Source organism: Dasypus novemcinctus, chromosome 19 (assembly GCF_030445035.2).
Source record: "Dasypus novemcinctus isolate mDasNov1 chromosome 19, mDasNov1.1.hap2, whole genome shotgun sequence".
Taxonomy (NCBI): Eukaryota; Metazoa; Chordata; class Mammalia; order Cingulata; family Dasypodidae; genus Dasypus; species Dasypus novemcinctus.
The window spans coordinates 68,427,541-68,451,200 of record NC_080691.1 but is presented as its reverse complement, the minus strand read 5'-3'; positions in this window follow the sequence as shown (position 1 = coordinate 68,451,200).

The following is a 23,660-nucleotide window of genomic DNA, read 5'->3' as shown; positions in this document are numbered from 1 at the left end:
TAGCTAAGAAATTAATGTACTAGGGAAAGCTTGGATTGTTTAAAAGACAGGTTATTTTTTTGTTTTTTGTTTTTTAAAAAGGGAAAAACAAAGAAAGTATATTCCAGTAGAGAGAAGAGTGAGGACAAAAGTCCTTCAAATGTCCTATTTACAAATGTGTTCAAACCGACATTACCAGGTGTCAAGACCTGAACATGACTTTATAGGGGACACGCTTCAATCTGCAAGACCCAGTTCAGGGCTTTTGTCCTCACTCTTCTTTCTGCTGGAATCCACTTTCTTAGATGCATCACCTGGGTGGAGCCTTCTCATTTTTTCCCACTTTCAGATCAACTTCAAATTCCTCAGACAAGTCATTCCTCATATCTTTCTCTATGTTATACTATACTCTTCATCCTGTTTATGTACTTAATATCAGTGCTCTCAAAGTATAATTTAAAATTTTTGTTGACTTTTATCTGTTCTGTTGTTTCCTCAGAATTGTAATTCCTGTTATGGTGGAGGTGAAGTTTATTTATTCATGCTGCAGACTCAGTGGTTAAAACACTCCCAGTCAGTTAGCAGGTGCTTAATTAATGTTACTGAATGACACTCCTGTCACTTTTACTGGACCTGTGGGTGGTGCTGGGGTTTAGTGTATACTCAGGGGCCTTAATCTCTGGACCGTCCATGTGATAGTCCGGCCCTGAGCCTCAACAGACTTGCAGCTCCTACCCTCTGCTTTACTGGACTTACCACAGCCAGCTAACAGGGAGGTGAAGAAGGTCAACCACCACACCAGGCAGCCAAGACTGCCTACAACTGCAAACAGGAGAATTTCATCCATCATCTAAGTGGAACCTAACCACCTTCTTGACACAGAGTTGGACTGTACATAACCATTCCAGGGTGCACAGAATGGAGGAATAGAGTATGGATTAGAGTGGACTTACTGATATTCTATTCTGGAACTACTGTGATTAGTAATGGAAGTAAATGTAGCATTGATGTGGAGAAAGTGGCCATGGTAGCTGCTGAGGGTGGGCAGTGGGAAGAAAAGATGTTATGGGGGGGCATTTTCAGGACTTGGAGTTATCCTGGGTGGTACTGCAGGGACAGTTACTGGACATTGTATGTCCTCCCATGGCCCACTGGGTGAACTGGGGGGAGAGTAAACTATAATGTGGGCCATTGACCATGTGATGCAGCAGTGCTCAGAGATGTATTCACCAAGTGCAATGAATGTCTCATGATGAAGGAGGAGGTTGTTATTATGGGAGGAGTTGGGTGAGGGGGGTGGAGGGTAAATGGGGGCCTCATTTTTTTAATGTAACATTGAAAAAAATAAAGACAAAGAAATTTTAAAAAATGTTACTGAATGAATACAAATCTAAATGAAACTTTTGATATTTGATATTTAAATGGTCGGGAAAAAAGAAAGGGAAGATAAGCCCATCTAAAATTTAAGCGTTAGAATCTCCTCAGTTTGCATGCAGCAAGGTGTCCATATTATAAGAAGTACCAATATTTTAAGCAGTACTTACCTTAGGCCTGGGCATATATCCTGTCCTCAGCACTATGGCATGAAATGACTTCTGTGAAATTTTCCAAGATCTTCTCTAGCACCTGGGACTGGAATGAGTTCATAATGACTTCTGGGTGGGACATCCTATCCTGGACCCAACTTCTTGCACCCTGTGCCTGTTTTTCCCTTATAGAGAACTTTGGATTTTGCACCATGATATTATCCCCAGCCCTTTGGCAGGGACCTTGATTCCAGGAGGGTGACCTGTCAAGAAAATTGCTGCAGGCTGGCTCTTCAGTTCTTTCAGAGGATTGTTCTCCCTTGCTTTACCAGAATGATGCTAACATTCTGCTTTTGGTGACGGAGAACAGCTTTAGGGATTTAGGCTACAAATGGCCCTCTGCTGTCTCTTGTCTTTGGGCCATGGATGTGTGCTTTATCAACTCTCATCTTTCCATGCCCCACAGTTATGCTGTCATCTATAGCACTGAGGGTGGTGGTGGTGGTAAAGGCATTCTTCCTACTATGCATACCATTGGTTGGCACCCAGGGCAGGTACCCCAGTCCTTCCATAGGTTCTGCGACATGTTTCCAACAGTTCTTCTATGATGGCTGCACCTATCTCCTTCAGTGGCTTTCAAGACCATTGTTCTGCAATGCATAGTGCCTTTCCAACTGATGCCCTATCTGGCCACTGATGAATATGGTGGTACTGTACTCTCCTGTGTTGGTCTTAAGCCACATCCAATGAGGGGCATCACATTCCAGAAATGCAGTCAATATGCCCTAAAGAATTCAAAGGACAACATGGGTGTAAGTTGTATAGGTTTATACTTATTCTATACATTTATGAACAGTCAATTTATCATGACCAGGAGATGAATAATTGTTTTCCCTATCCCACAGTGTGATCATCAGAATTACATGTGTTGTGGTCATCAGCAATTAAATAATCCTTGACAAAGTAATTGGAAGCCAGTACTTATGGATCACCAGATGACTGACACAGAATCATGAGTAATGCTATAAGCCAAGGAATGCCAAGGATTACTGGTAACTGCTAGAAGCTAGGAAGATCTAAGAGAGGGCGTTCATTTACAGGTTTCAGAGAGAGCATGGCGTATCTGACACCTTGATTTCAGACTTCCAGCCTCCAGAAATGTGACACAATAATTTTTATTGGTTTATGCCACCAAGATTTTGGCCTGTGTTATATCAATTCAAAGGCATTATTTCAATCCACACAGGCTCCAAAGAGAACAAAAAGGGCTCCTGGACTTCAGCAGAAAGAGAGGTGTCTGTGCCCTAGGAAGACACTTTATGTGCTATGATTGGACAATGAACAAATGTGTAAGAACCTCTTTACCCACAAGTGTAAATCTGTATCAATATAGTGTTATCTCACACTGGTCCATTGATTTTATGATATGTTCTTAGGTCAAATTCTTTATGATTTTTATTTATTTTTATATACTTTTTATTTTATTTTTTTAAAAAACTTGATTACATGAATATTACTCAAAAAATATATGGGATTTCCATATGCACTGCTCCCTAGCCCTCCCATATTTTCCCACATCAACAACATCCTTCATTAATGTGCTATATTTGCTACAACTAATGAATGTATTTAGAGTATTGCCACTAAATGATGATTATAGTTTACAATGTAGTTTACATATTCTCCTGCACATTTTTACAAGTTATTACAAGACATACAATGGCCTGTATCTGCAACACCTTCTCTCCACTTCATTAGACTCTCCCAGGACAACTAACAAAGAGATGATGATTGACAACCATCTCAAGGAACAGACTCTGAAACTGCAAGTGAGAAATTCCCATCCATCCATCCATGGAATTTAAGCCCCCTCTCAATTAGAGGTGGAGTAGGCATCACCATCACAGAATACTCAGGACTGAGCAATGAACAATGGACTAGAGTAGACTTACAGTTGTTCTACTGTAGGCTTCTGATCCTAGCAATGCAAAATTTTTTATGATTTTTAAATAGTTTATTTTTAAATTGGCAGTTACCTTGCAAAAGTTATTTGTGCTATTCTGCACACCTTATGGAAGACCTTATTTTAAAGACATCAAGGGGGAATGAAAGCATCTTCAAATAATAATTTTGCAGCAGGGTAAAAAAGAAAAAAGGAAAAATAATTGATCAGGGACATAAAATTTTTTCAATCCATTTAACAAATCAAATTTCTTAACACCATATCCTGGAAAATGATACAGATAGGAAATTTCCAAACCCTGGGGAGAACTGAGAGGTAATTCTACAGATTATAACATCTCAAGGAAACCCCACAAAAACTCCAGTTGGCAAAAGACAGGGAATATTTGCTTCTTTATTTTTCTCCTGAGATCATGCTGGAAACAGCACAGGAAACACAATGAGGAATGCCCTCTACTTTTGTGCCAAAGATGATCTTCCTCTTTCTTAATTTCATAAATAAATCTTGGGGAAAAAACCCTCACACTTTGTCTGGCAACTGAATGGACCTTTCTGCATGTTTTCTGATGAGAAATTGGTACTTAATCTGGTTGGTACTAGCTGATGTATATCTTGATATTTTTCCTTTGGAGCTTTTTTGTCCTTTGTATTTAAAAAATTTTTTTTTCATCTTAAAGTTTCTTTTCTTCTTCTTTACTTTTTAAAAATATTGCATTCAAAAAATATGATGTCCCCATATACCTCCCACCCCCCTCACCACACTTCTCCCACATTAACAACCTCTTTCACCATCGTGGAACATTCATTGCATTTTGGAATACATTTTTTAATACATTTTGGAGCACTGCTGCACCACATGGATAGTGATTTACATTGTATTTACATTACATTACATTTATAATAGTGATTTACATTACATTACACTCTCTCCCAGTCCACACAGTGGGCCACTGCAGGACATACAATGTTTGGCATCTGTCCCTGCAGTACCACCCATGACAATTCCAAGTCCTGAAAGCCGCCCCCCCCTCCTCATCACATTTCTTCTTCCCTCTCCCTACCCTCAGTAGCTACCATGGACACTTTCTCCACATCAATGCTACAATTTCTTCCGTTACTAATCACAATAGTTCCATAGTAGAATATCAGTAAGTCCACTCTAATTCATACTCTATTCCTCCATCCTGTGGACTCTGGGGGCTTAAATTCAACATTGATGATGGATGCAATTCTACTGCTTGCAGTTGTAGGCACTGCAGGCATATGAGAGCAATGCCTCATATGGCTGGCTTATATGGCAAATCTATAACTAGTTTTTTGAGAAACCGACGAACTGTCCTCCAGAATGGCTGGATACTTCTGCATTCCCATCAGCAGTGGATGAGTGTTCCCATTCCTCCACATCCTCTCCAGCACTTGTAGTCTTCTGTTTTTTTTTTTTTTTTTGATAACTGCCAGTATGATGGGAGTAAGATGGTATCTCATTGTTGTTTTGATTTGCATTTCCCTAATAGCTAGTGATTTTGAGCATTTTTTCATGTGTTTTTTAGCCATTTGCATTTCTTCTTTGGAGACATGTCTGTTCAAATCTTTTTCCCATTTTTTAAATGGGCTGTTTGTCTTTTTATTTTTGAGATATAGGATTTCTTTATATAGGCAGGATATAAGCTCTTATCAGATATATGGTCACCAAATATTTTCTCCCATTGTGTAGGCTCTCTTTTCACTTTCCTGACAAAACTCTTTGAGGTGAAGAAGGCTTTAATTTTGAGGAAGTCCCATCTATCTGTTTCTTTTGCTGCTCATGCTTTGGGTGTGAATTTCATGAAGCCATTTCCTATTACAAGTTCCTGTAGATGTTTCTCTACATTCAAGGTCTTTATTGTCTTGGCTCTTCTATTTAGGTCTTTGAGCCATCTTGAGTTGATTTTTGTACAAGGTGTGAGTCGGTAATCCTCTTTCAATCTTTTACATATGTATATCGAGTTCTCTAAGCACCATTTGTTAAAGAGGCCATTCTCTCCCAGTTGAGAAAGTTTGGTGGCCTTGTAGAATATTATATGGCTGTATATATGAGGAGCTATATTCAAAACTCTTAATTCTGTTCCATTGGTCAGTTTGTCTATCCTTGTGCCAAAACCATGCCATTTTCACTACTGTAGATTTGTAGTATGTTTTGAAGTCAGGTAGTGCGATTTCTCCAATTTCATTTTTCTTTTTCAATATGTCTTTGGCTATTCAGGGCCTCTTTCCTTTGCAAATGAATTTCATAGTTTCTCTAGTTCCTTAAAGAATGCTGTGTTGATTTTTATTGGGATTGCATTGAATCTATAGATCAATTTTAGTAGGATAGGCATCTTAATAATATTTAATCTTCCTATCCATGAACAGGGAGTATTCTTCCATTTATTTAGGTCTTCTTTGATTTCCTTGAACAATGATATGTAGTTTTCTGTGTTTGAGACTTTTACATCTTTAGTTAAATTTATTCCTAGGTATTTGACATTTTATTTACTATTGTAAATGGTATTGTTTCTTGATTTCCTCCTCAGATTGCTAATTATTGGTGTACTGAAATGCTACTGATTTTTGCACATTGGTCATGTAACCTGCAACTTTACTGAACTCATTTATAAGTTCTAGAAGCTTTGTGGTAGACTTCTCAGGGTTTTCTATGTATAGGATCATATCATCTGCAGATAGTGAAATTTTGACTCCTTTCTTTCCAATTTGGATGCCTTTTATGTCTGGTTTTTACCTCAGTGCTTGAGCAAGTACTTTCAGGACTTTGTTAAATAGAAGGGGTAATTCTGGGCATCCTTGTCTTTTTCCTGATCTTAGCAGGAAAGATTTTAGGATTTCACAATTATAAATGATGTTAGCTGTGGGCTTTTCATACATACTCTTTATCATGTTCAGAAAGTTTCCTTCTATTCTGATTTTTGCAGTGTTTTTATCAAGAAAGTGTGTTGTATTTTGTCAAATGCTGTCCCCTGCTCCCACCCTGCTTTTCGCTTCCTTATACTTTGCCCGCCTGTTCTTCGTAACCTCTCTGTATTATGGCCCTTCTCAGCAGCAGCTTATGCTGCTGCCTCCCTCCGCCCCTCCTCCCAGCCACTGTTATCTTCCCCCTCCCAGCCGATCGCTGTTCTCCCCGCCTCATTCCAACCGCCCTCATCCCGCATCCGCCCCGGCACAACCTCGGAAACAACCCCCTCTGCCATCAATGGCTTACGTCCTAAACCGCAGATCCGCCCTTGCCTCTGCAGCCAATCCTCAGCTGCCCCGCGGACATGCCCCTCCCACAACCTCCCCACCTCCATGAGACTATAAAACCCCATGTACTTCCCGAATAAAATCAGACCTGCGCATAGACCTCGTCTCCGTGGTTTTTGCTCCATCGAACCACGCGTCCCACCAAGCCTTGAGCCGCCCGCTGCCGCCCCGGTCTGGCCGTGGTGTAGGCCCGATCCCTGGCAGCGACTCGCCTGCAGCGACCTGCCTGCAGCGCCGCAGCGGCAGCCACAAAATGCTCTTTCTGCATCTATTGATATGATCCTGTGATTTTTTTCCTTCAGTCTGCTTATATGGTGAATTACATTAATTGATTTTCTTATGTTGAACCATACTTGCATACTGGGAATGAATCGCATTTGGTCATGGTGTATTATTCATTTAATGTGTTGTTGAATATGATTAGCAAGTATTTTGTTCAAGATTTTCATGTCTAGTTTCATTAGAGAGATTGGTCTATCATTTTACTTTATTATAGTGTCTTTGTTTGGCTTTGATACTAGATTAATGTTGGCATCATAGAATGAGTTAGGCTATGGTCCTTCTGTTTCAATTTTTGGAAGAGTTTAAGCAAGACTCATGTTAGTTCTTTCTGCAGTGTTTGGTAGAATTCACCTGTGAAGCCATATGGCCCAGAGCTCTTCTTATTTAGGATGTTTACAATGACTGATTCTATCTCTTTACTTGTGACTGGTTTGTTGAGATTGTCACTTTTTTCTTTCATCAATGTAGGCTGCTTATGTATTTCTAGGAATTTGTCCATTTCCTCTAAATTGTCCTTCTTGTTGGAATATAGTTTTCCAAAGTAACCTCTTATGATAGTCTTTGTTTCTGTGGAATCAATGCTTGTATCTCCTTTCTCATTTCTTATTTTGTGGTATTCACATTTCTCTCTTATTTTATGTTAGTCTAGGTAAGGGTTTGTCAATTTTATTGATCTCAAAGAACCATCTTTTGGTTTTGTTTATTTTTTCAAGTGTTTTCTTATTTCACATTTCATTTAGATCTGCTCTGATCTTTGTTATTTCTTTCTTTCTTCTCCCTTTGGGTTTTGTTTGCTGTGTTTTGTTTTGTTTTCACTAATTCTCCCAAGTGTACAGTTAGTTCTTTAATTTTGGATTTTTCTTTTTTTTCGATGTATGAACTATGGCTATAAATTTCCTTCTCAGTTCTGCTTTTGCTACATATAATAAGTTTCAATATGTTGTGTTATCAATTTCATTATTTTCAAGGTAGTTATTAATTTCTTCTTTTTTTTTAATTCATTTTTAAAAAAATATTACATTCAAAAAATATGAGGTACCCATTCACCCCCACTGCACTCACCCCACCACTCCCCCCACAGCAATATTCTCCTCCATCATCATGACACATCCATTGCATTTGGTGAGTACATCTCTGGGCATCGCTGCACCTCATGGTCAATGGACCACATCATAGCCCATACTCTCCCACGTTCCATCCAGTGGGCCATGGGAGGACCTACAATGTCCAGTAATTGTCCCTGCAGCATTACTTAGGACAACACGAAGTCCCAAAAATGCCTCCACATCTCATCTCCTCCTCTCATTCCCCGGAACCAGCTGCCACCATGGACACTTTTTCCACACCAATGCCACATTTTCTCGATTACTAACCACAATAGTTCATGAATAGAATATCAGTAAGTCCACTCTAATCCTTACTGTATTCCTCCTTCCTGTGGACCTTGGCTCGGTTGTGTCCATTCCACATCTATGTCAAGAGGGGGCTTAGATACCACATGGACACTGGATGAAATCCTCCTGCTGTCAGTTGTAGGCACTCTAGGCTCCGTGGTGTGGTGGTTGACATTCTTCAACTCCATGTTAGCTGAGTGGGGTAAGTCCAATAAACCAGAGTGTAGGAGCTGAAGTCTGTTGAGGCTCAGGCCCTGACTATCATATTGACAGTCCAGAGATTCAGATTCCCTAGATATATCTTAAACCCCAGCACCAACTACAATTCCAGTAAAGTAGCAGGAAAGGCTTGTGAAAAGAGATCACATCTCAGTCCAGCTCCATCACCCAGAAACACCAACCCCAGAGAAGGGCCAACTGACATGGCAGGGAACTCCATCTGCCATGACCATAAAACCTGTCGGTCTCCTTAGCCCTCAAAAGAACCAATACCTGGAGTTGTATCTACTTTATCTGTCTCTGAGACTCTGCTCAGGTGTACATAAGGGCAATCCTTCTGACAGCCTGCAGACTCTTTTTTAGAGACTCATAGCCATATAAACTCATTTGTCCTTTCCATTTCCCCCTTAATTTAGGTCAAACAGCATTTTTAAATCCTGTTATTATATGTAGACAGGGATATTCTGCTGGTCCACATTGAACCTTTAATTCAAGGTCATTTTCTAGTTACGTCATCAGCTCGTACTTGGTAGTGATCCCTCGGTGCCAGGGAGGCTCATCCCCAGGTGTCATGTCCCACACTGGCGGGAAGGCGTTGCATTTACATGCTGAGTTTGGCTTCGAGACTGGCCACATTTGAGTAAAACGGAGGCTGTCAGGAGGGAACTCTTAGGCACAGTGCTGCTCTAGGCCTTGTTCTTATTTCAGGTGTATAGGCTCACAAGCATAGTCATTAGTATCAGGGGCTCACTGTTGGACCCTCATTCCTTCCTGGTCCTTGCCGTTGCACCTGGGGGACTGCCGCTGCTCCCCTAGGGACCATGACAGACCCCCTCCAGCCAGGAACCCAGCACTCCCCCAGCTATTGTTTTTAATTGTTTCCACTATGAGTATATCCAAACATTTCCATGCACCCTGGACACATGCCCTGTATAACTCCCTGTCAACCATATGTCCCCTGTCAATAACATCCCATACCAGTATTCCTCCGCTGTCATTGTTGAACCACTCTGTGATCCAAAACTGCCTGAAAAGTGAAGCCCAATATAATTCCAGTTTCTCTTAATAGTAAAATGGAATATAGGGATGAGTTTAAAGGTTAGATATAGAATACATATTGATTTGGAAATATTCTGCATCCTATCTTTTTCTTTTCTTTTTTCCTAATTATTGAGCTTCTCTTCACAAGAGCCAAAGATCACAGTACTTCATATATACAATATACAGTACTCCCACATATCCAATATAAAAACTTTTCCCTTCCACAGCGATAGTCTTTTAACTTATTCACATCATATTTACTGAAACTGATGTACATATTTTGAGACAATAACTTTCAAACAAGGTAACATTTGTGTTTACATTATGGTTTATACTTTAGGCTATACAGTTTTCTAAATTTTTAGTTATCCTATGTTTTACATTATGGTTTACATTATTAGTCTGTTGGCCATTAAATGTTTTTGGTGTAATATAACATATTTTATATCCATCCTTGTGTACTCTTGTGAAACACTTCTTTGGCCCTCACATTTACTTTCTTTCCATCTATTCAATATCCATTTCCCCCTCCCCTTGGGGCCCACAGTGACAGTCAATCTTAATTTCTTGAGGAGCTATGTTCAGAGATACTTGTACTAGTGTTGAGGGCTTGACTTGCTCAACTGACCTAATGCCCTGGGAGCCACCATTTCTCTTGAGAGATACAGTTCCCTCTATTTGATGGCATTAGTCCTCCCCAGGATGTGGGTATACCTTCACTCTCATTATATGGGTCTCTACCCAATGGTATAACCCACTCTGGCAAAATGAGCATTCACATATTCCCTAGGAGTCTGTCCTACATCAGATTATCCCCTTTAAGTATCTTTTAAGTAGCTTTCCTAATTATATTTTGAAAAGATTTTCTCAGCATTATACTCTCAACCAACACCTGACAATCTCCTATGTCCGTGTGTTGCCCCACCGTCCCCCAATTTCTTGGGCAATATTACCCATCCACCCATCCCTAACCCCCCTTAAGTCAGCAAAGCCCCACCCATAGGGGTAACGCTATGCCCCCATTTTATCCCTTCCTTGTATACATACTTACCTCCAGCTTATCATAGATTACACCCATATAGATGTCAGCTTACATCCTTCCTCTACCCCCCAATTTCCTATTAGCCTATCTTTCAGTCTGTAGCTCTCTGAGGCAGCTTGCATATTTCATATCATTGAGGTCATGTAGTATTTGTCCTTTAATGCCTGGGTTGCTTCACTCAACATAAGGTTCTCAAGATTCATCCATGTTATGAAGTGTGTTTGTAGTGTATTTGTTCTTAAAGCTGAGTAGTATTCCGTTATATGTATATACCACATTTTATTGATCCACTCATCTGTTGATGGGCATTTGGGTTGATTCCAATGTTTGGCGATAGTGAAGAAGACTGCTATGAACATTGGTGTGCATATATCGGTTTGTGTCCTTGTTTTCAGTTCTGCTGGCTATACACCCACTAGTGGAATTGCTGGGTCATATAGCAAATCTATGGTTAGCTTTTTGAGAAACCGCCATACTGTCCTCCAGAATGGTTGGATCCTTCTTCATTCCCACCAGCAGTGGATGAGTGTTCCCATTTCTTCACATCCTGTCCAGGATTTGTATTCTTCTGTTTTTTTCATAGCTGCTAATCTCATGGGAGTAAGATGGTATCTCATTGTAGTTTTGATTTGCATTTCCCTGATAGCTAAAGATTTGGAGCATTTTTTCAAGTGCTTTTTAGCCATTTGTATTTTTTCTTTGGAGAAGTGTCTGTTTAAGTCTTTTTCCCATTTTTTAAATGGGTTGTTTATCTTTTTATTTTCAAGATATAGGAGTTATTTATCTACTCAAGTTATAAGTCTCTTATCGGATATATGGTTGCCAAATATTTTCTCCCATTGTGTAGCCTCCCTTTTTACTTTCTTGACAAACTCCTTTGAGATTTAGAAGGCTTTAATTTTGAGGAAGTCCTATTTATCTATTTGTTCTTTTGCTGCTCGTACTTTTGGTGTGATGTTCATGAAGCCATTTCCTATTACAAGGTCTTGTAGATGTTTAGCTACACTGCTTTCCAAGGTCTTTATGGTCTTGGCTCTTATATTTAGGTCTTGGATCCATCTTGAGTTCATCTTTGTATAAGGTGTGAGATGGTAATCCTCTTTCATTCTTCTACATATGGCTATCCACTTCTCCAGGCACCATTTGTTGAATAGGCCATTCTCTCCCAATTGAGAGGGTTTGGAGGCTTTATCAAATATTATATGGCTATATATATGAGGTTCTACATCAGAACTTTCAATTCAATTCCATTGGTCTGTGTGTCTCTCCTTATGCCAATACCATGCTGTTTTAACTACTGTAGCTTTGTAGTATGTTCTGAAGTCAGGTAGTGTGATTCCTCCAATTTCATTTTTTTTTCTCAATATGTCTTTGGCTATTCGGGGCCTCTTTCCTTTCCAAATAAATTTCATAGTTTTTCTAGTTCCTTAAAGAAGGCTGTGTTGATTTTTATTGGGATTGCATTGAATGTGCAGATCAGTTTTGGTAGGATAGACATCTTAATAATATTTAGTCTTCCTATGCATGAACAGGGAATATTCTTCCATTTATTTAGGTCTTCTTTGATTTCCTTGAACAGTCTTGCATAGTTCTCGGTGTATAAGTTTTTTACATCTTTAGTTAAATTTATTCCTAAATATTTGATTTTTTTATTTACTATTGTAAATGGTATTTCTTTCTTGATTTCCTTCTGATCTTGCTCATTATTGGTGTACAGAAATGTTATTGATTTTTGCGCATTGATCTTATAACCTGCGACTTTACTAAACTCATTTATGAGTTCTAGAAGCTTTGTTTAAGACCTCTCAGAGTTTTCTATGTATAAGATCATGTCATTTGCAAATAATGAAATTTTGACTTCTTCCTTTCCAATTTGAATGCCTTTTATATCTGGTTCTTGCCTCAGTGCTCCAGCAAGTACTTCTAGGGCAATGTTAAGTAGAAGGGGAGAGAGTAGGCATCCTTGTCTTGTTCCTGAATTTAGAGGGAAGGATTTTAGGATTTCTCCATTGTAAATGATGTTGGCTGTGGGTTTTTCATATATACTCTTTATCATGTTCAAAAAATTTCCTTGTATTTCAATCTTTTGGAGTGTTTTTATCAAGAAATGGTGCTGTATTTTGTCAAATGCTTTTTCTGCATCTATAGATATAATCATGTGATTTTTTCCTTCAATCTGTTTATATGGTGTATTACAGTGATTGATTTTCTTATGTTTAACCATCCTTGCATACCTGGAATGAATCCCACTTCGTCGTGGTGTATAATTCATTTAATGTGTTGTTGAATACGATTAGCAAGTATTTTGTTAAGTATTTTTGCATCTAGGTTCATTAGAGGAATTGGTCTGTAATTTTCCTTTCTTGTGGTGTCTATATTTGGCTTTGGTACTAGGGTAATGTTGGCATCATAGAATGAGATAGGCAAAGTTCCTTCTGTTTCAATTTTTTTGAATAGTTTCAGCAGGATTGGTGTTAGATCTTTCCGGAATGTTTTTTAGAATTCACCTGTGAAGTCATCTGGCCCTGGGCTCTTCTTAGTTGTGAGGTTTTTAATGAGTGAAATATCTGTTTACTTGTAATTGGTTTGTTGAGATCATCAATTTCTTCTTTCATCAATATAGGCTGCTTATGTGTTTCTAGGAATTTTTCCATTTCCTCTGAATTGTCATTTTTGTTGGATTATAGTTTTTCAAAGTATCCTCTTATGATAGTCTTTATTTTTGTGGGGTCAGTGGTGATATCTCCTTTCTCATTTCTTATTTTGTCTATTTGCATCTTCTCTCTTTTTTTCTATGTTAATCTCGCTAAGGGTTTGTCAATTTTATTGATATTCTCAAAAAACCAGCTCTTGGTCTTGTTTATCTTTTCAAGTGCTTTCTTGTTTTCTATTTCATTTAGTTTTCCTCTTATCTTTGTTAATTTCTTTCTTTTTTCTTCCTGTGGGATTACTATGTTGTTTTTTTACTAATTCCTCCAAATGTGCAATTAGTTCTTCAATTTTTGCTCTTCCTTCTTTTTTGATGTGTGAATTTATGGCTATAAATCTCCCTTTCAGTACTGCTTTTGCTGCATCTCATAAGTTTTGTTATGTTGTGTTATCATTATCATTTGTTTCAAAGTAATTATTGATTTCTTTTGAGATTTACTCTTTGACCCACTGTTTTTCTAAGAGTGTGCTGTTTAATTTCAATATCTTGGTGTGAAATCTTGGCCTCTGGCCCTTGCAGATTTCTAGCTTCACTCCACTGTGGTCAGAGATATTATTTTGTATGATTTTGATCTTTCTGAATTCATTAAGCCTTTCTTTGTCACCTAGCATGTGGTCTATCTTGGAGAATGATCCATGTGCACTTGAGAAAAATGTTTATCCTGCTGTGTTTGGGTGTAATGATCTGTATAGGTCTATTAGATCCATCTCCTCTAATATACTGTTCAAATATTTCGTTTCTTTCGTGATTCTCTTCTGAGATGTTCTGTCCAGTGTTGATAGTGGTGTATTAAAATCCCCCACTATAATTGTAGATGCATCTATTCTTTCACTTATTTTTTCTAGCATTTGCCTCACATATTTAGAGGTGCCCTTGTTAGGAACATAAATATTTATGATTGTTCATTCTTCTTGACAGATTGTTCCTTTCACTAATATGTAGTATTCTTCTGTGTCTCTCACAATTGTTTTCATTTAAAGTCTATTTTGTCTGATATTAATATAGCTACTCCTGCCTTTTTTTGGTTATTGTTTGCTTTCAACCATTCACTTTCAGCCTCCATGAATCTCTGGGTCTAAGATGTGTCTCTTGTAGACAGCATATAGATGGGTCATATTTCCTTATCCAATGTCCCAGTCTGAATCTTTTGATAGGTGAGTTTAATCCATTGACATTCAGTGTTATTCCTTTCAAGGAATTATTTATGTTAGCCATATTTTGATTGGACTTGTGTTTGTCATATTTTGTTTGTTTGTTGTTTTTTCTTCTCTTTTTTCTTTTTTATTACTGTTACATTCTCCTCCAACTCTGCCTGTCCTGTTTTTTCCTTTCTTCCTGCAGAACTCCCTTTAATATTTCTTGAAGGGGAGGTTTCTTTGTTGGCATACTCTTTCAATTTCTGTTTATCTTTGAATATTTTGAACTCTCTATCATTTTTGAATGCCAGTTTAGCTGGGTAGAGTTTTCTTGGTTGGAAATTTTTTTCTTTTAATACCTTGACTATACCATACCACTGCCTTCTTGCCTCCATGGTTTCAGATGAGAAATCCGCACTTAATCTTATGGAGCCTCCCTTGTATGTGATGGTTTTCTTTTCTCTTGCTGCTTTTAGAATTTTCTCTTTGTCTTGTACATTGAAGAATTTGACAAGCATATGTCTTTGGGTGGGCCTGTTGGGGTTTATGATGTTTGGGGTGCATTGTGCTTCTTGGATATGTAAATCTGTCTCTCTCAGTAGCTTTGGGTAGTTTTCAGCCATTATTTCCTGCATCACCCCTTCTGACCCCTTTCCCTTCTCTTCTCCTTCTGGGATTCCTATAATACATATGTTTGTGCATTTTGCATTATTATTCAGGTCCCTAAGTCCTAGCTGGATTTTTTTCTATCTTTTTATCGATCAATTCTACTATCTTTTGATTTCTGATGTACTGTCTTCCACATCGCTAATTCTCTCTTCTGCCTCTTCTAATCTTCTGCTATTTGCTGCGAGTGTATTTTTGATTTCTTGTACTGTGGTGTTCATTCCCATCATATCTGTTGTCTTTTTGCATATGTCTGCAATTTCCTAAGTGTTTACTTCATGTTGTTAAACTCTTCCTTTATTTCATTAAGTTTGTCTCTGATATGTGTTCTGAGATCTTTAATTACTTGTGCAAAGTTCTGCTCCCCTTCCTGGTTTTTAGTTTGTTCATTGGATTCAGCCATGTTTTCCTTATTACTGGATTGGTTTGCAGTTTTTTGTTGCTGTCTGGTCATCATTTTATCTTGACAGGTTTCATCAGTTCCTCAGTTTCTTTGTCTAGTCTTGGGGATTAATTAGCTGTTCTTGCATAAGTGTTATATCTTCTCTTTGTCACTTTGTTCTTCTCATTCTAATTTCTTGTTGCTGGCTGAGTTCACTTTGATGGAAAATATTAGGGCCAGGGATAAGCAATTGTGTAAAAAAGGAAAATGTGTAAAGTAGTATTGGTAATAAATGTTACCAGAGCAATAATATGAGATCTGGGAGGATGGGTATTAAACTCATGTAAGTTGTGTAGAGTTATAGCAGTAAGTAGAGTACCTATAATGAGGTAGTCAGCTGAATATGGGAAGAATATAGTATGAATTAAAAAGCCAGTGTTTTCATGAGGGAGGGAAAGAGAAAAGAAAGACAATAGTATAGAGAGTGGATAAAAGACAGAAAACAAAACAAAGGTATTAGAAATTAAAAGTTAGACAATTTGGGGACCAAAGAAAGGGAAGTGGTATATAGGAGAGACAGTAGGTGATGGAGGATATCAAGATGTGGGGGAAAAGGGATAGTGTAGTTGCCAAAATCAATTCACACAGAAATGAGGCAATGGAGGATGAGGAAACCCAGCAAATGTGAGGTGTTTCCTGCAGCACCTATTGTATAATTAAGATAAAATAAAATAAGAAGAAAAGGAAGTAAAAGAAAAAAAATAGAAGACTAGGAGATAATGCAATATTAGCAACCAGGACAATGAAAAAGAAAGGAACAAAAAAAAAAGAGAAAAAGGAAAGAGAAAACAAAAAACAAAGAAACAAACCAAAAACCAAACAAACAAACCACAAATGTCGACTGCTAGGACAATCAAGGACCTCAGATGGACCTCAGGACGTGGTGGATTCAGGGATGGGAAGTCTGTGATATTGCAGACTCAAGAGGTGTGAATCTCTGGGGTGTGGGCCACCAGGGTTTAGGGGACATAGACCTGGCAACCTCAAATCTGGTTAACAGGTAACCTGGGAGCACCACAGTGCAACACAGCCTTCATGGATCCCCACAGTTGTGTGTCAGCCCTATGAGGGTGTTCACATCTGCAAACTCTGACCTCTGTGTTAGAAACCCAAAATTCCCCCTCTCACAAGAGTCTCTTCTGTTACTGTGTCACTAATTCGACTTCAGGACACCTCCCTCCCTGCAAGCCCATTGCTGGGGGTGCCTCTTTATTGAAACCGATTTAAGGACCCCTGCAGATTGGCAGCCAGGCCTAGGGGGTGGGACTCTAGTTGGGAGTGCTGATACCTTTGTCAAAAACCCAAAATTCCATGCCTTGCTAAAGACTTCTCTTTTTCTGTTTCACCTAATCAGCTTCCAGCCACCTCCCAAACTGCAAGCCTCTGAAACAGCCTGCTGGTGGTGCCTCTTTATTGCGTCCTATTTAAGGACCACTGCACATTGTCGGCCAGGCCTATGGGGTGGGGCTTTAGCCAGAAGTGCTGATATCCGTGTCGGAAACCCAAAATTTCATGCCTCGTAAAAGACTCCTCCGTCTCTGTTTCACCTAATCAGCTTCCAGCCACCTCCCAACCTGCAAGCCCCGAAACAGCCTACTGGTGATGCCTCTTTTTTGTGATCGATTCAAGGACCGCTGCAGATCAGCCGCCAGGTCTAGCAAGTGGGGCTCTAGCCAGAAGCACTGATATCTGTGTCAGAAACCCAAAATTCCATGCCTCCCATAGACTCCATCTCTCTCTCACCAAATTGGTTTCCAAAGACCTCCTGCCCTGCAAGCCTCTGAATAGCCTGCTCAGGGTTTATGAATTCCCCAGCACCGCAGGGCCTCCAGGAATCACCACTGCCACACCACCCACCCCAGGGGGGGAGTGTCCTGTGCGCAGCCCCTAACTCCATGTAAGAGAGCCTCAATTCTACCTTTTACACAAATCTTCTCTGTCACCGTCCCACCAAATCGATGTCCAGATACCTCCTGCCCTGCAAAATCCTGAAACAGCCTGGTCCTGAAGAATTTCCAACACTGCCCAGCTGCTTCTTTGCAGGAGAGACTATAAGGTGCACTCACTCAGACACCATCTTGCCCCACCTCCCTATTAATTTCTTCTTGAGATTTCCTCCTTGACCCTCTGTTTTTCTAAAAGTGTGATGTTTAACTTCCAAATTTTGGTGCCAAATCTAGGTTGCTGGCCCATGCAGATTTCAGCATCATTTCACTGTGGTCAGAGAAATTATTTTGTATGATTTCATTCTTTCTGAAATCATTGAGACTTTCTGTGGCCTAGCATGTGGTCTATCTGGGAGAACAATCCATGTGCACTTGAGAAGAATATATATCCTGCTGTATTTGGGTATAATGTTCTGTATCTATTAAGTTTAGCTCTTCTAATGTATTGTTCAAAGTCTTTGTTTCTTTATTGATTCTCTTTTGAGATGTTCTGTCCAAAGTTGATAGTGGTGTACTAAAGTCCGCAATTATAATTGTAGAGGCACCTATTCCTTCACTCAGTTTTTCCAGTGTTTGCCTCACATATTTGGAGACACCCTTGTTAGGAGCATAAATGTTTTTTTTAATTTTTTTAATTTTTTTAAATTTTTATTGACTTTGTAATAATATTACATTAAAAATATATATATGAGGTCCCATTCAACCCCACCCCCCCACCCCACCACTCCCCCCCCCCCCCCCAGCAACACTCGTTCCCATCATCATGACACATCCATTGGATTTGGTAAGTACATCTTTGGGCACCTCTGCACCTCATAGACAATGGTTCACATCATGGCCCATACTCTCCTCCATTCCATCCAGTGGGCCCTGTGAGGACTTACAATGTCCGGTGATTACCTCTGAAGCACCATCCAGGGCAGCTCCATGTCCCAAAGATGCCTCCACCTCTCATCTCTTCCTGCCTTTCCCCATACCCATCGTCCACCATGTCCACTTTTCCCAATCCAATGCCACCTCTTCTATGTGGACATTGGATTGGTTGTGTCCATTGCACCTCTATGTCAAGAGGAGGCTCAGGTTCCACATGGATGCTGGATGCAATCCTCCCATTTTCAGTTGTAATCACTCTAGGCTCCATGGTGTGGTGGTTGTCCTTCTTCAACTCCATCTTAGCTGAGTGTGGTAAGTCCAATAAATCAGATTGTAGGTGCTGGAGTCTGTTGAGGCTCAGGACCTGGCTATCACATTGTCGGTCCAGAGATTCAAATCCCCTAAATATATCTTAAACCCCAACACTAACTGCACCTCCAGCACATTAGCATGAAAGTCTTATGAAGGGAGATCCCATCTGAGTCCAGATTCATCACACATAAACACCATTTCCAAAGAGGGGCCATCTGCCCTGGTAGTAAACCCCATCGGCCATGACCATAACTCCCATGGGTCTCTTTAGCCCTCAAAGGAACCAATATCTGGGGGTTGTATCTGCTTTATCTGTCTCTCAGACTCTGCTCAGTTGTGCATGAGGGCAATCCTTCTGCCAGCCTCCAGACTCTTTTTTAGAAACTCATAGCCATATAAACTCATTTCTCCCTTCCATCTCCCCCTTACATTAGGTCAAACAGCATTTTAAAGTCATGTTATTTTATGTAGACAGGGATATTCTGCTGATCCGCATTGAACCTTCCATATAAGGTCATTTTCCAGTTGCATCATCAGTTGGTAGTTGATAGTGGTCCCTCGGTGCCAGGGAGGCTCATCCCCGGGTGTCATGTCCCATGCTGGGGGGAAGGCACTGCACCTACATGCTGAGTTTGGCTTTGAGACTGGCCACATTTGAGTAACATGAAGGCTGACAAGAGGAAATTCCCAGGCACAATGCTGCTCTAGGCCTTGTTCTTATTTTAGGCTTATCAGCTCACAAGCATAGTCATTAGCGTCAGGGGCTCACTGTTGAACCCTCACTCCCTCCCGGTCCCTGCCGCTGCACCTGGGAGACTGTTGCTGCTCCCCTAGGGACCACGACAGAGCACCACTGGCCAGGAACCCAGTACCCCCCCTGCTGTGGTTTTTAATTGTTGCCACTATGAGTATATCCAAACATTGCCATGCACCCTGGACATATGTTCTGTACAGCTCCCTGTCAGCCATATATCACCTGTCAATGGTATCCTATACCAGTATCCCTCCATTGCCATTGTTGAAACACTCTGTGATCCAGAACTCCCCGAAATTTGAAGCCCAATATAATGTCAGGGTCCCTTACTAGGGAATGGCATATAGCGATGGGTTTAAAGGTTAGATAAAGAATACGTGTTGACTTGGAAAAAATTCTACATCCTATCTTTTTCTTTTTTTTTTTTCCCCTAATTATTGAGCTTCTCCTCACAGGAGCCCTAGACCACAGTAATTCATGTATGCAATATACAGCACTCCCATACATCCACCACAAAACCTTTTCCCTTCCACAGTGATACCCTTACACCCTATTCACATCATATTTACTTAATGTGATGTACAGCGTCTAAGACAATAACTTTCTAACAAAGTGACATCTGTGCTTACATTGTGGTGTACATTACTTTAGGATACACATTTTTTTTACATTCTTAGTTATCCTATGTTTTACATTATGGTTTACATTATCAGTCTGTCATCTCCTATATGTTATGGTGTAATATTACATGTTTTATATCCATCCTTGTGTACTCTCACGAAACTCCTCTATTACCCCCCATTTACCTTGGTTCCACACATTTAACATCCATTTTCCCTTCCACCTTGGTGCCCACAGTGACAGCCAACCTCCGTTTCCCAAGGAGCCACTTCCAGAGATAGATGGAATAGTGTTCAGGGTCTAACTTGCTCAACTGCCCCAATGCCCTGGGAGCCACCCTTTCTCTCGAGAGATACAGTTCCCTCTATTTGATGGCATTAGTCCTCCCCAGGATGTGGGCCCACCCCCACTCTCACTACTTGGGTTTCTACCCCATGGTGTCACCCACTCTGGCAGAATGAGCATTTAGACATTGCCCAGAAGCCCATCCTGCATCAGACCCTCCCCTCCGTGCATTCTAAACAGGTAACCCTCTATATTAGGAGCATAAATGTTTATGATTGTTCTTTCTTCTTGAAATATTATCCCTTTCACTAATAAGTAGTGTCCATCTTTGTCTCTCACAATAGTTTTGCATTTAAAGTCTATTTTGTCTGATATTAATATAGCTACTCCTTCCCTTTTTTTGGTTACTATTTACTTGTAAGATTGTTTTCCAGCCTTTCACTTTCAACCTCCTCGAATCCCTGGGTCTAAGATGTGTTTCTTGTAGACAGCATATAGATGGGTTGTATTTTCTCATCCAATCTTCCTGCCTGAGTCTCTTGACAGCTGAGTTCAATCCATTGATATTTCGTGTTATTACTTGCAAGGAAGTACTTATATTAGCCATATTTTCTTTGGTTTTGTGTTTGTCATATTCTGTTTGATTTTCTTTTTATCTTTTTAGTTGCTCTTATGCTCTCCTCCAACTCTGTCTCTCTTGTTTATTTTCTTTCTTCCTGCAAAATTCTCTTTAATTTTCTAGAAGGGCAGGATTCTTGTTGGCATCCTTTCTTAGTTTCTATTTATCCATGAATATTTTGAACTCTCCATCATATTTGAATGCTAGCTTTGCTGCATATAGTATTCTTGGTTGGAAAATTTTTCCTTTATTACCTTGACTATGTCATACCACTGCCTTCTTACCTCCATATTTTCAGATGAAAAATCAGCACTTAATCTTATGGAGCCTCCTTTGTATGTGATGGTTCTCTTTTCTCTTGCTGCTTTTAGTATTTTCTCTTTGTCTTGAGCAATGGATAATTTGACAAGTATGTGTCTTGGGGTAGGTCTGTTGGGATTTATGCTGTTTGGTATATGTTGTGCTTCTTGGACATGTGCATCCATCTCCCTCAATAGGTTGGGAAAGTTTTCAACCATTATTTCCTTCAACACCCCTTCTGTCCCCTTTCCTTCTTCTTCTCCTTCTGGGATACCTATAATGTGTATGTTTGCACATTTTGCATTGTCATTCAGGTCCCTAAGTCACGGATGGATTTTTTCTATCTTTTTGTTGATCATTTCTACTATCTGTTTGATTTCAGATATACTGTTTTCCACATCACTAATTCTTTCCTCTGCCTCTTTGAATCTGCTGTTATGGCTAAGAGTGTATTTTTGATTTCTTGAATTGTTGTGTTCATCCCCATCATATCCATTATCTTTTTGAGTATGGTTGCACTTTTTTTCTGTATTCTCTCCAAGTCTTTTCTTCATATTCATAATATCTTCCTTCACTTCATCAAACTGGTCCCTAATATATGTTTTGAGAGCTTTAATTACTTGTTTGATGTTCTGCTCCTCTTCCTGGTTTTTAGTTTTCTCATTGGATTGGGGCATGTTTTCCTGATTATTGCTTTGGTTTGTAGATTTTTGTTGCTGTCTGGTCATCATTTTATCTTGACAGATTTAATCAGTTGTTTAGCTTCTTGTCTAGTTGGGTTTTAATTAGTTGTTCTTGTATGTGTGTTGTCTTTTTCCCTTTGTTCTTCTTATTCTATTTCCTCACTGTTGACTAAGTTCACTTGAAGGAAAATATTAGGGCCAGAGAGAGCAAAAGGAGTAAGTAAAGAAAATGAATAATAGTAGTACTGATAATAAATATTAACAGAGGAACTGAGTGAGATCGAGGACAATGGATGTCAGTAAGAAAAGTAGAGTACTTATAATGAGACAGTAAACTGAATGTGGGGAGGAATATAGTGTGAATTAAAAGGCCAGTGTGTTCAGGAGAGACAGAAAGAGAAAAGAAAGGACAATAATATAAAGAGTGAATATAAGACGGAAAACAGCAAAAGGTATTAGAAATAAAAAGTCATAAAAATAGGGGGCAAAGAGAGGTGTAAATTAAGAGAACAATAAAAAATGGAGGATAGAAAAATGTAGAGGAATGGGAATAGTGTTGGTGACCAAAATAAAGACACACAGAAAAGATGAAATGGAGGGTGAGGAAATATAGTAAATGTGAAGCACTCCCTGCAGCACCTAATATAAAAAAAAAAAAAGAAGAGAAAGAAAGAAAGTTTAAAAAGGGGGTCAAAAGGGAGGGGGAAGCAAGCAAAAAAAAAGAAAAAGAAAGAAAAAAGGGCCTTGGGGGAATAAAGAGGAAGGAAAAATAAGAAGAAAAACCAATGAAATAACAGACAAAGTTCAAACAAGGAATCCTCTTTGCAGTTAAATAAAATGCTTAGTAATATGATATTTCCCCTGTCTCGCTTCCTCACGTCCCTCTCTCCCACAGTGCAGGAAAGCTGCCTGAGAGGTCTCACAGGAGATTCAAGTGGGTCCTTGTTGGATCAGCTCAGCACAGATAACAATCACTCTTAATTTCCAGAGAGAGAGCACCCACACTTCACCAGGAACCCCACGTATGGTATTGGAAGCTTGGAAAGCACCTCCTGCAGCCCCTCTACATTAGGTGTGCTGCTGGAGGGCAATTGATTTTCTTACTCTACCTTCTCTCAGACCAAGTTCCCTATCCCAGTGTATTTAGGTAAATTGTGTTTTCTCAGCAGATTCATCACTCCTTTCTACCCAGCTCTTCCCAAACCGGCTGGTATGCTCCTGCAAGCAGAAAAAGAAAAGAAATAGTGGGGGCCTAGAATATCAAGCCTGCAGCCACTTGGCCCCTCTGCTGCATCTCCCACCAAATCCCTCCCACTCACAGAGCTAGTCCAAAACTGGAGGGCTAGGGCAGTCCCAGACCTCCAGAAATGCTGGACTCAGGAAAGGGAATTCCAGGACACTGCAGACTTAGAGTATGTAGGTCTGTGGAACATGGGCTATGGGGGCCTAGGGGACATGGACCTGGGGACCATGCATCTGGGGTTCACAGGGCCCAGGAACACTGCTGTACAACTAACAGTTCTCAGAGAACACTGTGGACATCAGCCCTAGGGCAAAGGGTTCCACCTCCCCACATCCTCTGACTTCTGTGC